The 16,522-nt window shown below is 34.2% G+C and overlaps 1 long non-coding RNA gene across 14 annotated transcripts in view; it reads left to right on the top strand.

Moving 5' to 3' along the window:
- The window catches only part of LOC137487925 (uncharacterized), an 84,090-nt gene that overhangs the window by 46,996 nt on the left and 20,572 nt on the right, over positions 1 to 16,522 (top strand). For all 14 annotated transcript variants that reach the window (XR_015511649.1, XR_015511653.1, XR_015511646.1 and 11 more), the window contains 2 exons: positions 7,022 to 7,117; positions 15,813 to 16,042. This is a non-coding gene — a long non-coding RNA (uncharacterized LOC137487925). The remainder of the gene's footprint in view (positions 1 to 7,021; positions 7,118 to 15,812; positions 16,043 to 16,522) is intronic.

Here is a 16,522-nt window from a genome sequence, read left to right as displayed (position 1 = left end):
CACTCCAATAGACCTCTCTGTCTCTCACTGTCTACCTCTCTTTATTTCTCTGTTTTCTTTTCTTTTTTTCTCTTTCGGTCTTTCGTTTTTAGATTTCAGTCTGTTTTTAATGCTTTCTGGTCTGAGAACTTTCAAAAGATTACATTTTTAAATGATGCTGCCAAGAGAAAACTCAAGAGGCCAAATATATTTGGATACTTAAAGATCAAGTTTAAAAAGAGCAAGGGTTGGCAGTTCATAAATACATTTATTTCTTATAAGAAGGAAATGACATTGACTGTTTGTGGGAAGTTGTACTCTGTAATAGTTAGAGTTTGGCTGGTATTTGTATCCCAATCCGCACAGTAAATGTTTTTTAACTTCATGGTGGTTTGTGTACAATAAAAATAATACACTTATGTTTTTCATTCTTTTATTTATAACTTATAAATCAATCATTTTAAATGCTATTGATTTAATTAGCATCACAATATTATGAGTTTAGCTAAACCAAATTATTTGTGTTCACCTTTATGTTGTTCCAAAACAGTATGGGTTTCTCGTCACTCTGAGAAATGTCTCTGACTCTTTCACTAGTTTGCACATTTGTCATTTGGAAACATTGTGAATTTCAAATTGTGCTTTATTCTAATAATGGGGCTTGATAAACCACCTGTAGAAACACTCTTCTCTCTTATGCACTTGACACTTTATCTAAACTCCATCTTACAAGAAGTCAATAAGGAAAATGAGGTTTACTATAAATTTACCACAATCATGTTACACACATTACTTTAACCTTAAATAACTCTTATGCACAATATTCACCTTTAATACCTGTCTTATACACAATATCCTGTACAACATTTTTCAGTCTCATAAACTTGTATTGCATAGCATGCCGTATGTGTATTGTTAAGTGTCTTTTATTATATGTTAGTATGCATAGGTTTTTTTTTAATTGCTGTTATGTCCATGTGTTGTGTTTGTATTTTATAATTAATTCACATACAGTAGCACTGTTGTCTTGTGAGACACAACATTTCATTTCTCTGTATGTCCACAATGTTTTATTGACCATTGCTTTACATTGCTGTACATTATATATCATGGACACTGGTGCATTTCTTAAAGTGTTTTCTTTAGAATTTAATTCCTTAGAATAGAGTTGATTCATAATTTTCCAAAAACAATCTCTATATATAAACTATAGACCATTTTGTTGGATGTAAACAAAAACAATGCCCCCAACATATTTTCTGTTGTACATTTTTTTATTTCTATAGCTTCCGACAATCAAAAAAAAAAAGCCAAATTTTGATAAATAATGTTATGATAGCTGTTTTAACATTAAGTTATGATTGAATTTCCTTGTTACATTTATGAAACAGTATGATAACAAGCAGAAAATGTCCATGGGCCAATGATATGACCACATTGAAGTTTATAATCCACAAATGGTCCAGAGTAATGTTTCGTTGTCATATGAATAATTAGTTCATTTGAAATGGTTCAAGCTCGAGCCAGCAAAGATCTGCTCTCAGTCAGTCTATACTTTATCAAATCTAACATTCAGTTGTTTCCAACAGTCAATCCTATTTAAAACACGCCAATATACAGGCATAAGAAGTCATAATTATTAGCCCCCCTTTGAGTTTTTTTTCTTTTTAAATATTTTCAAATGATGTTTAACAGAGCAAGGAAATTTTCACAGTATGTCCGATAATATTTTTTCTTCTGAAAAAAATCTTGTTTTATTTTGACTCGAATCAAAGTTATTTTTTATTTTTAAAAAACATTTTAAGGTCAAAATTATTAGCTCCTTTAAGTTATATATTTTTGACTGTCTTCAGAACAAACCATCGTTATACAATGACTTGCCTAATTACCCTAACCTGCCTAGTGTCTTGAAAAATATCTTGTAAAATATTATGTACTGTCATCATGGCAAAGATGAAATACATCAATTATTAGAAATGAGTTATTAACACTATTAGGTTTAGAAATGTGTTGAAAAAAATCGCCCCTCTGTTAAACAGAAATTGGGGGGAAAAATAAACAGGGTGGCTAATAATTCAGTAACACTTTATTTTAAAGGTCCACTTGAGTATTAGTAGACTGTCTGCTTGACATCTGTTGATACTGCTTCTTCAACACATTTAACTGACTATTAGAAACTTTGCAATTACATGTCAACTTAAACTTACCCTAACCCCAACCCAACAGTCCACTTATAATCCAATGAGTTGGCATGTAGAGGCAATGTAACTTAAATTCAACAAACGGACCATCAAAATAAAGTGTGACCAATAATTCAGGGGGGCTAATAATTCTTACTTCAACTGTACATGTGTTCCCAATATGATAAGCTTGCCACTCCATACAGTGCTCTATTTAGGGTTTCTGTAAAAAGGTGGGTTTATAAAATCTTGTTCATCACCTTATATACTTTACACATTAAAAAGAATCTGGTTCATATCATTATTATTACTTACTTGATCATTATTACTTACATTATTATATCAATTGGTGAATTGGTTATTTGATCCAAAACAAAAACTGAAAGAAAACGACAAGTTCCCAGAAAGAATCTGATTTCCACAGTCAGGGTAATAAAGTTTTAAAAGTGTTCAGTTTGAACTGAAATTGCAGACCGTTTGACTTCATTGGCCCTCAGGTATATGCAGTTCCTGCAGTTGAACACAAAAGAAGTTTCGAAGAATCAGCTTTCTCCATGCACATTTCTGGTACAAAAAAAGGAACTTTCCATTTAAAGTCGTCTGTTCTTTTGTCATGCATATTACACTTATCTGCAACTATAGTTTATTATACATTTCCTGCTAGACGTTTGTCATCAGCTTACCAAGGAAGGCAGTAGTGATAGTATAATGCAGAAGTGGATGCTGTAATTGCTGGTACATAAGCAGCCTGGTTTGCCTGCTTGTTTACTAGGCTGAAGGTAATGAGGAAATCAATGGGGCACATTTAGCCCAGCTTTAGCAGTAGTTGGACGGAAAGCATGGCCACAAGTAAACAAATTTCCATTAATCACTCTGGTCTCTGTGCCTCTGGCTCAGTTCTTGAATGTGAGAAAGACAGGCAGATCGAATACTAGCTTTTCTACAAGCAGCTATTTAGATTTGGGTTTTTGGATTAGATGCACATTTGAAGATGTTTTTTTGGGGCTCTAGGAAAAGCACAAAACAGATGATGGTCATAGTGTATATGTGATGCATATATGTTGAAACCAAGAACCAGACTGTCAATAGCAATTAGCCAGTTTAATTAAGGCCAGCTTTTGTCAATGAAACCAAACCTGGTACTTTTGGTAGAATAGAGAGAATGTTTCCATCATGAATGAAATGTTTAGTATTTCTTATAATTCACTCACAAATGAAAAAAATGCGTCTGTATGTCATTCCAAGCCTTCATGGTAAAAATATGCATTAATGAGATGTTTACTATTTTGTCATTCACTGGTGATTTCTGTTTAATTATATTAATTATATAAGATTATATCTTAATCTCAGCTCTTTGATGTAGAAAATGTAAATGTAAACTTTAACAAGATGACATTTATTTATTTTTTAGTAGGACTTTAAAAAAATTATATTAAATACTATATATATATATATATATATATATATATATATATATATATATATATATATATATATATATATACACACACACACACACACGTATATATGTTTATTTATATATTTATATATTTAATTTAGTACTATAGTTTATAAGTACGTGTAGTGGTGCTGTAATTTGTATGACAAACCAGGGTAAAATATACATTCACTGGCCACTATATTAGGTACACTTTACTAGTACCTGGTTGGACCCCCTTTTTCCTTCAGAACTGCCTTAATCCTTCGTGGCATAGATTCAACAAGGTACTGGAAATATTCCTCAATTGGTACTAATGAGCCCAAAGTGTGCCAAGAAAATGTCCCCCACACCATTACACCACCACCATCTGCCTGAACCATTGATACAACACAGGATGAATCCATGCTTTCAAGTTGTTGATGCCGAATTCTGACCCTAACATCCGAATGTCGCAGCGAAATATTAAGACTCCTCAGACCAGCGTTTTTCTAGTCTTCCGTTGTCCAATTTTGGTGAGTCTGTGCCAATTGTAGCCTCAGTTTCCTGTTCTTAGCGGACAGGAGTTGCACCTGGTGTGGTCTTTTGCTGCTGTAGCCCATCTGCCTCAAGGTTTAATGTGTTGTGCATTCAGAGATGTTATTCTGCATACCCCAGTTGTAACAAGTGGTTATTTGATTTACTGTTGCCTTTCTATCAGCTGGAACGAGCAGTTGGACAGGTGTACCTAATAAAGTGGCCAGTGAGTGTACTTTCAAATTGCTAAAAATGTCACTGTAAGTGAGTTACATAATTCAGCATAAAGGTGTAAATGAATGCAAAACACTAACGAGTAAAAAAAAAATATGTGAAACTGTTATTAACTGATATTTTTACCATGTATGTCTTTCTTCTGTGGAACACACAAAAGAAATGTCTTTTGGAATGGTGCAGAACTTTTAAGTGTCATTTTTTTTGCCAAAGTAGATATTTTTTACAGAAGATCATTCCACAGAAGTGAGCAAGTCATACAGGTTTGTGACAACATGAGCAAATAAATAAGCTATAGTTTTGGACCGTAGTAATACACGTGTTTCAGTGCCTTGGTTTAGCCACAGTTGGAACAAAAATCAGCATCAACCTGCTTCAAAAATCACACTTTCTCTCCATATCTGTATGCAATACTGGCAACACAATACCTGCTAGGGTTTCATGTTTGTGGTAGAGAAGACCCTCTCATTGTGGCCCACATCAAACAGGGGTTCATGGGGAAGAGGCCGCAGCCTGACCTCATTTGCAGCTGAATGTGAGAGGGAGCTGTGATTAGCATGCGTTTGTTTGTGGAGGCCTGAGAATGAAGGATATGGTACTATCTGAACGCATCTGGTGTGAACTGCGCCCTGAGCTGCAGGTACTGTGGCTCTCCTGTGATCAACAGATGCTTTGAGAACAGTGCCTGAGAGTCTTATTTTCATAAATTAGTTTTTTATTTTTCAAAGAATTGTATTAAATATAAATGATTAATTGTTCTTGCACATGACATGGTTTTTTACATGTTAAAATGATGCCCTACAGTATGTGCTATGAAAAACACATTTTTAAATGAATGTTTGTTAATAAGGGTGTATAGAGTAATTTCATGGGATTCATGTTGTTGCAGTCATAATTATTTTTAAAGGCGCCATTTACTGCATTGATTCAATAAGTTCAATTGTTCTTAGAAAACTATATAGTAGGTATGTGGCTTACATAAGTTCACAGAATTTCCAGAGGGTTTGATATGCTCAGTTATTTCCTATAAAAACAGAATTAGAAGGTCTTTATTGACCATATTTGGAAGGGTTGCGTATAATAATGAGCTCTGCTCTGCTTGCAGCCTTCTTTCTCTCTTTCTCTCTATCTATTTTTCTCTCACACAAGTTGTGTTGTGAGTCAGATTTAGGCTGAATTATAATTAAAGTCAGACCAACAGAGATGTATTGTGGTTTATTTTGAAGCTACTGTATAATGTCAAAGAAAACACAGCCAGGAATTAATATTAACATTAGCATAAACTGATGATGTTTAATGAAGTGTTTTACAGTTCTTTAACTTCAGAAAAAAATGCTAGTAAGACCTGAGGCTGATGGCTGATTTATACTTTTGCGTCGAGTGATCGGAGTGATGATCGGGGTGATGAATGTGTTGCTCTGTGATAGCACTTCCAAAACTCTAGCTGGCAGTGAGGTTTTTATGTTCCTCTGTGTTGTGTTTCTTTGCAGGTGTTTTGTTTTTTCTGATTTCAAACATTTCATGCAGCAACATTAATCATAAGGTAAACACAAAACAACAGTTTTCATCTAGAGCTACTTCACAGGACTCGACACTTGTAAGCACTCGCTCCAACGGGTTCGTGTGGCTCTTGGTCCTGCCTACACTGGTTACAGCTACCAAGCAGACCAAGCACAGAGCTTGTGCTATGTGTTGTTGCGACATGTAGTTAAATTTTTTTAAAAGGTGCTTGTCAGTGTCTTTGTCAGTGTCGCCGTCAGCCATGAAGAGGGCTATGCAACCATGGGAAGGCTGCACCGGAGCCTATGCGTGTGCTTAACGCAGAAATATAAATCAGCCTTGACTCAATTCTTAAACTAGCATTCAGATATCTTTATTTTGCAGTCTACATGTATTTCACAATAAACACAATAAATTAACAAAAGATACATTTAAATATATGACGGCATAAAATGGTATGAAGTTTTGGTAAGAAGTACTATAGTTTTGTTACTTCAGGTCAGAATAACAAGACATGCAAAAATTATTGCCGCATTGAGGAGATTGGAAATAAAAAAGGATGTAAGGATGTCGCTAGAGTGGCTTTTTGGTTTCTTTTCTTTTGCATCCCAGCCACTAGTTACCCATCTGAAAGTTTTTTTAGCATAGTGGGTAATGTAGTCATTCAACTTCACAATTTGTAATGTTGCAGCAAGTATTTGAATAATGATGGTTAGTTCCTTTACTTGAAAGCTTAGGTTAATTTTATGTATCAAGTTACGAGTCTCTTTAACACGTATGTTTATTTAATTATAAAGAGATGAGATTTTTTTGTAAAATTTTTTGTTTTGTTTTTGACTATTAAAACAATTTGCCTTAGTAATGTTGGTAAATTAAAGTGGGTAAAAAAATCCTAATATTCTTAAATGTATTGCTAAAAAGTGTTTTAATAATTATCGATATCGTGATTTATTTATTTATTTTTATTTTTTTATCTCTTATTATTTGATCCAGATATTATTATAGGGCACCTTTAATTACAAATGTATATAATAATTTGAGCTTTGAAACTCTGCATGAAGCTGTGCAATTTTGGTACATGCTGTTATTCTTAAAGACCTGTCAATATGGACACAAATCCTGCATTGCATTAAAATCTCTGAATAATCTAACTAACCCATTTATACATTTGCAGTTCAGCTGGACCTCCATTGAAGGCCACCCTCTCAAAACTGAAGTGGACAATGACAGATGATAACTGTTTATCTCACATCATTTTCCAAATGAACAGGTGGGTGTATTTTACTCTTACATATATATATATATATATATATATATATATATATATATATATATATATATATATATGTGTGTGTGTGTGTGTGTGTGTGTGTGTGTGTGTGATGCTAAAATTTCAAACAAGGTAAACAGTTTTGCATAACCACAAGCTGTCTCTATTGGTGTGAATGAAGAAGACGAGGTCAGTGACCTTGAAGGACAAGAACTGTGGGTTATTGACCAACACAATGAGCCGTGATTAATAGAGCCGTACCAGACATCCAGAAAGGAAGATGTGTTTAGATTCATTGTGTGTGTGTAGCCAGGCTATGTTAAAGCCTTTATGTCCTTGTCCTTCACTTGGATGTTGTGACCAGCTGTGTGCCTGTTCTACCTGTGTCGCCCCTCTGGTTTACCTGCTCCAGGAACACTGACTATCATCTTCAACCTCAGAGAGCTGCCACATCCACTTTCAGTAACACACACGCACAACAAACAATCCCCTCAGATCAAGGAAGATGTCAGGAGAGACAAACATTTGGCCTGCTATCCTGACATGGCTCATTTTTCCAAAACCATTCAGTGCCACTAAATAAAAACACATCTTGATTCAGTGCTTGCAGTGGGCAAGACAGGTTAGGGTGGTTTTGAGAAAAGGTGCAGGATCAAGAGAGGGAGTAAAAACCCAATTTTGTTAGCCTCTTGAAAGTATTGTTGTATAAACTGGTGGAGGATACCCAAAGCAACAGGCTGATTTTGAAAATCCTGGTGGAATTTTGACATACTTGACTTTTTTGCTGGTATATATTTCAGTCCTGTAATTATAAATATATTTATATATTCGATATTGCTTAATATGTTTGGTAGCTGAGTTAGCTGGAGCAGCATTTTGCAGTGTTCAGAATTAAATTGAGAATAAAGGTTAAAGGGGTAATAAACTGACATTTACTTTTACTTGTGTTTTTATATGAATTCATCATACTAAAGTACCTTGTGAGATTCATACCTGTGAATGACCTTGTTTCTGAATAAAAAGCTTTTATTGACATCATGCCCAGAAAACACCAGACCCTGGAGTATCAAAGACTTTCACATAAGATTCTGTAGCTCCGCACAATGATTCACATGTGACAGGGTTAGATGAGACAGACACATTTAGTTTCTCACATAAACTGAAGGAGTACTGCAATAGGGAGAACTGTTATCCATATCCATAGCAGTGGGGATTTATTTCCAAGCTGTCCAAATGGATCGCCAGAAAATCAGTGCATTCCCTGAGACGGCCTTAAAAACCATGGTAGAATAGTAGGTTCTGGTGATTTTGAGAGTAAAAAAAACATGTCAATTCATAAGTGGACCTCAGACACCAGAATAAAACAATTTAAAAAGCCAGTTCATGGCCCCTTTAACATTCTGATTTTAAGATAAATCTGATTTGAGGTTCAGAATTATAGTTGGAAGATTTAAAGTTTCTATGGATGCTAAAGGTTTTTCAGAACTGTCAACTGTCAAAGTTTTTTTTTTTAATTTTTATTGTGGTAAAATGTTTTTTCTATGCCATCACTGTGCATGTCATAATTTGGGCTCCTTGTATGAGTGAATGATAATAAAAAACTTTATTTTATTTAATGTTAATTTTTCACTTTAAGCTGAATTTGTAAGGTCAGACAACAGAATGAATTTGTGGAGAGTTGAACAACTTTTTCAGATTACCTCATTCACAAAATTACAGAAGCGTAATAGGAACAGTGTAATGACGAGTAATGTGAGAATGAAGCGGCAGCATTGATTGTGTGCTGTTGAGCTGCTGTGCAGATGACTGCACACAAGATGTCTGTCAGCTGAGTGTTCTTCTGTCCATGTGCTGTGGTTGTAATCAGCTGCAGGAGACACTGTACTGATGGCTAGACAAAGATGTAGGCAAAATCACAGCTGGAAGCATAAATAGGTAGAGCATGAGTGGGATAGAAACAAGGATATTTGTTGTTGTAATAAAAAAAAATTGGCCATGTTGCATTTTTTGTGCAGGGAGAATCTGATCAGGAGATCAAAATTACACAGCAACTTGCACTTTCTTATATTTAAAGATGCTACTTAGTGCTATATGAACTTTTCTTAACAATGAAAGATAATTTTTTTTTGTAAAGGGCTAATAACACTCAAGGGACATTCAAGTCTCTTAGAATTTTTTAATGTTCAGCCGACCTCCAGGACCGGCAGGAGCACTTAGATTGATTTAGCATAAAACATTAAATATGATTAGACCATTCAGATCTCGCTCAAAAAAATTCAAAAGAGTTTATATTTTCCTATTTAAAGCTTAGCTCTTCTGTAGTTAAATTATGTACAAAGAGTAATGGAAAATGACAAGTTGCTGTTTTCTAGGTTGTTATTTTTATCAGGTCCTGCGTAACCTTTTTGTGCTCCTTGCAGCCATGGTATGGCAGCAAAGTTCCTTGATTATTATGCCAGAATGAGAGTTCTCCCATATGCCAGAATCTACTCTCATTCGGGCATAATAATCAAGGAACATTTGTTGCCATTCCATACGCAGCACACAAAATTTATTATCAGCTAGGTCACTTGGTAACAGCACTGCTCAACTGGTCGATTCGAAGGGTACAACTGATGGACATTTCGGTCCCCCATAGTCCTTGTTCAATTCAAAAAGGCTCGACTCTATGCCCTAATGTCTTCAAAGCTATCACTCTGAAGGGTTTTACGGCATATGAGCCCTTCTGACTGGAACACGATGTTTTGAAGTGTTTTAACATTATAAAATTTGTCTGCACCTCTCTAATTGGTGAAATTGTCTCTAAAGCATTGTGGGTAATCTAATTTATCAAAATCTGCTATTGAAAACACTTTTAAAAAGTTGAATTATTGCAAACGGATGAGTTCGACAAAAGTAAATGCATGTTGTTATTGTATACTTATTGAAACCGGCGAAACCTGTAGCATTAAGGATTAGGGTCTGGTTTAGGGTTTTCACATTGACTCTATAAGTGATGTACTTTATATATTATGAATAGTTTACAATATTTATGCTAGATGTGTAATAAAAACACTGTAAATTAGTCCTTTATAAAACAACGCCTAAATAATTGTCTGATTTTCTCTAGGCCTCATTTAAATTAGTTTGAAGATTTGTGTACACAGTTGTGTACAACATGAAATGAGCTAAACTAGATGTGTTTTAGGCAAAGATGGTCTCATGCCATCAGTTTAGTCACAGTGTCTTGCGACTCCACACCAATCTTTTTCCCCGCTGGCTCTTTCTTAAAGGAGCTCATTCTTATCCTGATACACACTGACATGCCAGTTGCCTTAGAAACGAGTGGACGTCTGATCCCAAAACAGAAGTGTCTTAAACATCCCTATACACACACAAAGAGAGAGAGAAAACCACAAACCCCACAGATGTTTTGCAAGCACAGACTCTTCAGCAGACAAAGCCACACAATCAGAGAAAATAGAATTTGAAAACCTGACCAAGGCTTTGTACTCTTGACCTCTTTAGTGTTCGGTCCTGTTTTTACTTTTCATGGCTTCAAAAAAATCACATATTTATTTCTCACAGAGGGAATTTGTGTTTGGGAATGAATCTTTTTGCACCACAAAATAATAATAATAATGATTAAAAAAAAGCTGTTTTCTCTTTTTGGTCTAGACTCAAGGTCGTCTCTTGAGCACACTCTTTATCAGCTCTGTTGGAGACTTTTGTTGTCTTAGCAATGGAGAATTTTAATCAAAACTTGTTCTGTCGCCTCTGAACACAACGTGGTACTTACGGCCTATACTGTCTCTCTGAGAGCTTTCTATGGCCATGTTAAATAGCGTTAATTCATTGAGCACATTCAGCTTGGAGAAACAAATAAGTGTGCTGTAAATGCAGATAACCTGCTTGTGTCGCTCCACTCCTCTCTACCTCTCTCACACGCCACACATTGGGTTGTCAGTGTTTCAAGGATGTAGCGTAACTATATAATAGGCGTGAGCGGTATTTATTTTCTGCTCTCGATCTGCTTAAGAATTCAGTTTTTACTCTACTCTCCAGCGCACTGATGAAGCAAGCATGTGGAATGAGAGTGAGTTGAATAGAAATCGCAGAATGCAGGCTGTTTCTAAAGTGGCACAGATCAGACCTGGTTAACCTGACTTTCAGCTAAACAGCATTATGAATGCGGTAATGCTAAGGAGCGCAAAACCTTGTGGTAGGAATTTAGCTTTGGTCGATTCTGTTTTTTTTATTTAGCTATTTTTCCTGTCGGCTTTATCTTCTGTAGGGTTGCGATGTTCCCTTTTTGTTTCATTAAAACTTTAGTTTTATTTTCTATCCACTGTGAAAAGTGCTTTATGCTTTAGGCTCATGAAGATGCAGATGATTTTATTTTATTATTATTTTATTTTAATTTTTTTCCTATCTAATTGTGCATCTAACAAACTGCTTCATCACTTCATCTGAGATATTTTATTTCATTTATTTATTTATTTTTTGTAGTACACTAAAAAATGCTGGATTTAACACACTTCCTTCATGTTATCCAAACACAAATCGATTAAGTTAACTTAGTTATTTTTACAAATGTAAGTGGGTTGAACATAAAACAATTAGGTTGTCTCAAAAAGCCCTCAAGACCTGTGTTGATTCAGCTCTTTTTAAATAAGTAGATTGAAGAAGCAGCAAAAATAAATTGATATCACTTTATATTGATGGTCCCTCTAATGCATTTTGATGAATTTAAGTTACATTGCATCTACATGCCATCTAATTCACATTAGGCCGTTCAGTTAAGGTTAGGGTTAGTGTAAGTTGACATACTTGCAAAGTTTCTCGTAGTCAGTAAATAGTTTATTGAAGGAGTAGTATCAATAGAGATTAAGCAGACTGTAAAAAATTATATATATAAAAAAACAATCCTTATTTCCTTTTGTTTTTTCTTGTTTACTCAACTTTTAAAAACATCAGCTGCACTGACCTAAAATTATCTGTAAGTAATACAAAAACATTTAGTTTGGTTGACATAAGATTAATAGTTTTCTGGAGAGGTTCTACTGCTGAACTGGAATGCCTGAAGTTGAATTAACAAAAAAACATAATCCTTATTTCCTTAGGATAATCCTTATTTCCGAAGGATTGGCAGGACCTTGAGGCGGGTATCGAATTCAGGTCGCTGTGAACACCGAAGGGCCATGTGTCGACACACTAACTACATACTCCAATGACGCCGACATGTGCTTAACTTTTAAAAACATCAGTTTCACTGATGTAAAATGTCTGAAATAACTCTTGTGGAAACTGGTACTAAAGAAATAACACATTATCAGAACAAACAAAAATAGTTAAAAAAAAAAAAAAAAACAGGAAGGCGTGCTTCACATGTGAAGCATTACAAAGCATTTTGCCTGTTTGTCCTGCCATGTTTTGATCCTTGTCTTGTTTACCATTATTGTTGTTTTACCTCCTGTTCTGTTTTTAATTCTGTGTCTAATAAAGATTTTGTTAACATTTATCTATGTTTTAGTTTTTAATTGAACTATGTTTGTTCTGATAATTTATTATTTCTTACCAATTTCTACAAGAGTTTTTATGTTTACTCAACTTCAGACATTTTAGGTCAGTGCAACTGATGTTTTCAAAAGTTTAATACACGTCAGTGCCAATGGTGTGGTTAGTGCGATGACACATGGTACTCTGGTGTTCACAGCAACCTGAGTTTGGTTCCCCCTTGAAGGTCCTGTATTGATCCTTCCTCTCGCTCCTTTTCCCATGCTTTTCTGTCTATACTCTCTACTGTCCTATCAATAAATGTAAAATTACTGTTGAGTACATAAGAAAAAAATGAAAGGAAATAAAGATTTTTTTTTTTGTTCACTCAACTAATCTTACGTTAATCCAACTAAATGTTTTTGAATCACTGACAGATCATTTTAGTTCAGTGCAGCTGATTTTTTCAAAAGTTGAGTAAACAAGTAAAGCAAAAGGAACAAAAAATGTATACATATTTTTTTTGTTGTGTATTGCTTAAAATTGTTTACAGTGTACTTAATGCTCAAATGAGAATTAATTGGCATATCAATGCAACTTTTATTCAACAAAATGTGCAATAGGGACCATCAAAATAAAGTATTGCCAAAAGGGCTGTAGGGCGGTTTTATTTATTTTTATCCATTACTCCATCCAAACTGCTTCATCAACGATATGAAATGTATAAAGATGGATTTTATTTATTATTTTGTAGATGCTGAAGCCTGTTTTATCATTCATTTTATTTTATATATTAAATATTTGATTGATACATTCACGCTTATATGTGTATACAAGTTATGTTACATGTGGAGGTTGTACTAATTTAGTCATTTCTTATCATATTTGCTGGATTTTTGAATTAGTACTGGATTCTTATTGATTAAAAGTCTCCACAATCACTTAATCGCTTACATTGCTGCAGAGAAATTTCAATCTTATGGTGGGTCAAAGTGGGTGAAGGATGAGATCTTGCTGGCTTTCTGTGCTTTAACAATCGTGTCTCTCCCCTTCACCTGTCAACTTATTTTCTATAGTGCTGTGTGTTTCAGTCTAAACACCTACAGCTCCAATAGGTTGTTTGGTGGATGGGTGGCGAGGTGCAGATGGAGGAAAGGGAATCATTCTGGGGTCCCGTTCCTTGACCCGGCTGTCAAGGACTGCAATACATCTCGTTTCCTATTCATATGCATTTTTGTTATCGAGAAATTACTATCGCAAAGTTCAACACAAGAAACTAACATCCAGAATCCAGTACTTTCTTTCGCAGCTATACTTTAAAAATATTCCATCAAGTATTGTTCCTTTGCTAAAGGAGTGAAACAAATTTGTGTTCATTTTTATTGTTTGTAATATTAATCTAAATGTTTTTTTGTTTTTTTTTACCAGTTGGTTGATACTTTGTGTTGGTATTGTTATTTTTCTTTGCCAGCCAAGTAGGGAAAACGTAAGCTCTATTGTGCAGTGGATTGTTTGAAAAAATGTAAAAACAATTAATTGACAAAATATTTCAGGATTCATTAAGAATGATATTTATTGTGCTTTTGTTTTGGAAGAATGTAGGTTTGGGTTATGATTATTCTAAAAAAAAAACAATGGAGCTGAATGAATCAAAGGCAATAAAAAGTCTGATGTTTGAATGCATATTAACTATTTCCCAGTATACAATTAGATCCTAAATGTTAAGTCTGGTGTTGTGTATTTATAATTATGTGTTGTTTGTATCAAGTCAATAACTATAGAATACACAAGACATGTCACTACTATTGTTTTTAATGTGGAAAAATGTAAAGGTAAATACGGTTAATAAAACCCACCTAGTACAGGAGCCAATCATCAATTGCTGTATGGCGAATAAAGCTGCCTTCTAGTACAGTAGCCAATCATCAATCCTTATAAACTGACGACACTTCGAAGGAGGGGCTCAAACCATGCATTTCTGCAGATTTTGTGTGATTTGGACATTTAGAAATAAAACTGAAGATACTGTAATTGTTTCATTTTATTGGTGATTCCTAAAATGAAATTTAATCGTAAGCTTCCAAGCAGTTTTGAAGAATTTGATGTTTCCCCATTCACAAAATGCCCGAGCATACCATCCGAAAAGTGTTTCAAAGATGGCTGCTGAGTAAAATGACTTGCCTCAAAGGTACTTGGATCAATAAGTTTATTTTAAAACGATAACAATTCATTTTAAAAATCACATTATGCCCATTCCTACCTTTGTCATTTTTAAAGGCTTCTGGCCCTGATGGCCTGCAATTGTGAGTATTGCCTAACCTATGTATCAAAAAATAATAATAATATGAACCTAGCATAATTGGCTGTTTAGTGGTGGGTTGTACAATACTATAAAAACTTTAACTCAACCTAAAATTTTAAGGCAACTTAAATCGAGTCAAGTACTTGGTTTGAAAGTTCAGTCAACTCAAAAAAAGCTCTGCTGCAATTTGTTATACAATTATCAGTTGAGTAAAATTATATATATATATATATATATATATATATATATATATTTTTTTTTTTTTTTTTTTTTTTTTTTTTTAATATATATATATATATAAACTCTGAAAACTCTGGAATTGGCTCTGCCGGACCCTGCATATCAACATAAACAATTTTAAATGTGTATTTATATATATATATATATATATATATATATATATATATATATATATATATATATATATATATATATATATAGCTAATTTTGCATTTTATTATTAAAGTTATTTTATTTTTCGGTATAATGTGTTAATGCTTTGGCAAACTTCTCGAGCTCTCACACTGTGTGAAAAGCCATCAGTCTCTTTATCAATCCCTCTTTCTGGTGTCTGTACTAATCAACGGCACTAATTGATTTGAGCGCGGATGGGGGTGAGGGGCACCAGGGCGGGCATAAACGGGTTGTTGCTGGCCCGTTTCCAACATCTTTTATTTTTATAGCGCCGAGAAAAAAACTGCATAATAACACCCTGCCCATTTGGGAAAAAACGGCAAACTCTAAACATTCAAAAGCATTTTGTGTCACGATCCGATGTAAATATTGTCTGCACAAGTTAAACCGTCAATTCGTACAGAATTTGCACTTTTGCTTTTATTTGATCCAGAATAAGAAATGAAAACAATCATGGTCAGCTGCTAATGCCATAACTCACAGTTCTTGTTCTTGTATTGTCAGAACTGAAGACACAGAGGCGATGACTGGTAACAGCCGAGGTTTTGAAAGATAAAGTCACACGTGATTGTGCCACTGTATGAAGAATGGAGGGAGGAGAAGAATGCTGCATATCAAGGACACACCAATGTGGAGCAGGAAAGAAAATGAAATGGCATAGAATAGCCTACCGTGTGGAGAAAAATTGCTGCTTTTTCAGTACTACACCAAGTCCTCTTCCCCTAATCTAAAGGGTAAATTTCTTTACCTTACATGTTGCAGTTTAGATTTGCTCACAACTTGGAAGACGTCTATATTTATTCCGCTAGAATTTATTTTTTCAGCATTTATTTTTATTTTTTCTATAGAATAGGTTTAGCCTAGTGTTCATGTAATCAAAAAATGTGCTTAATATAATCAAGAAAATTATGATTGAATGAACATAACGAAGTAATGTTAGAATTCAAAAAATACATCTCTGAAAAAAAAATAGCAGTTGCTTTTTACACCGTAAGAATAGGTGAAATAAAATGTTAAAAGAAAAATTAATAGCTCAAGTAATTACGTGTAGCGTTATCCAATTATTTACCTGACACTGTAGAAAAAGAAAAGCGCGCTCATTAAATCCTGGTAAATTAGATTTAAATCGGCAAAATTAGGCTAGTTATATATATATAAAAGCAAAAATAGCTAATTAAGTAGATGTAACCGTGACTTTTTAGAGACACATAGTT

This window comes from Danio rerio, chromosome 16 (assembly GCF_052040795.2).
Source record: "Danio rerio strain M-AB ecotype USA chromosome 16, GRCz13ab, whole genome shotgun sequence".
Taxonomy (NCBI): domain Eukaryota; kingdom Metazoa; phylum Chordata; class Actinopteri; order Cypriniformes; family Danionidae; genus Danio; species Danio rerio.
This window is presented reverse-complemented; position numbering and strand designations above follow the sequence as displayed.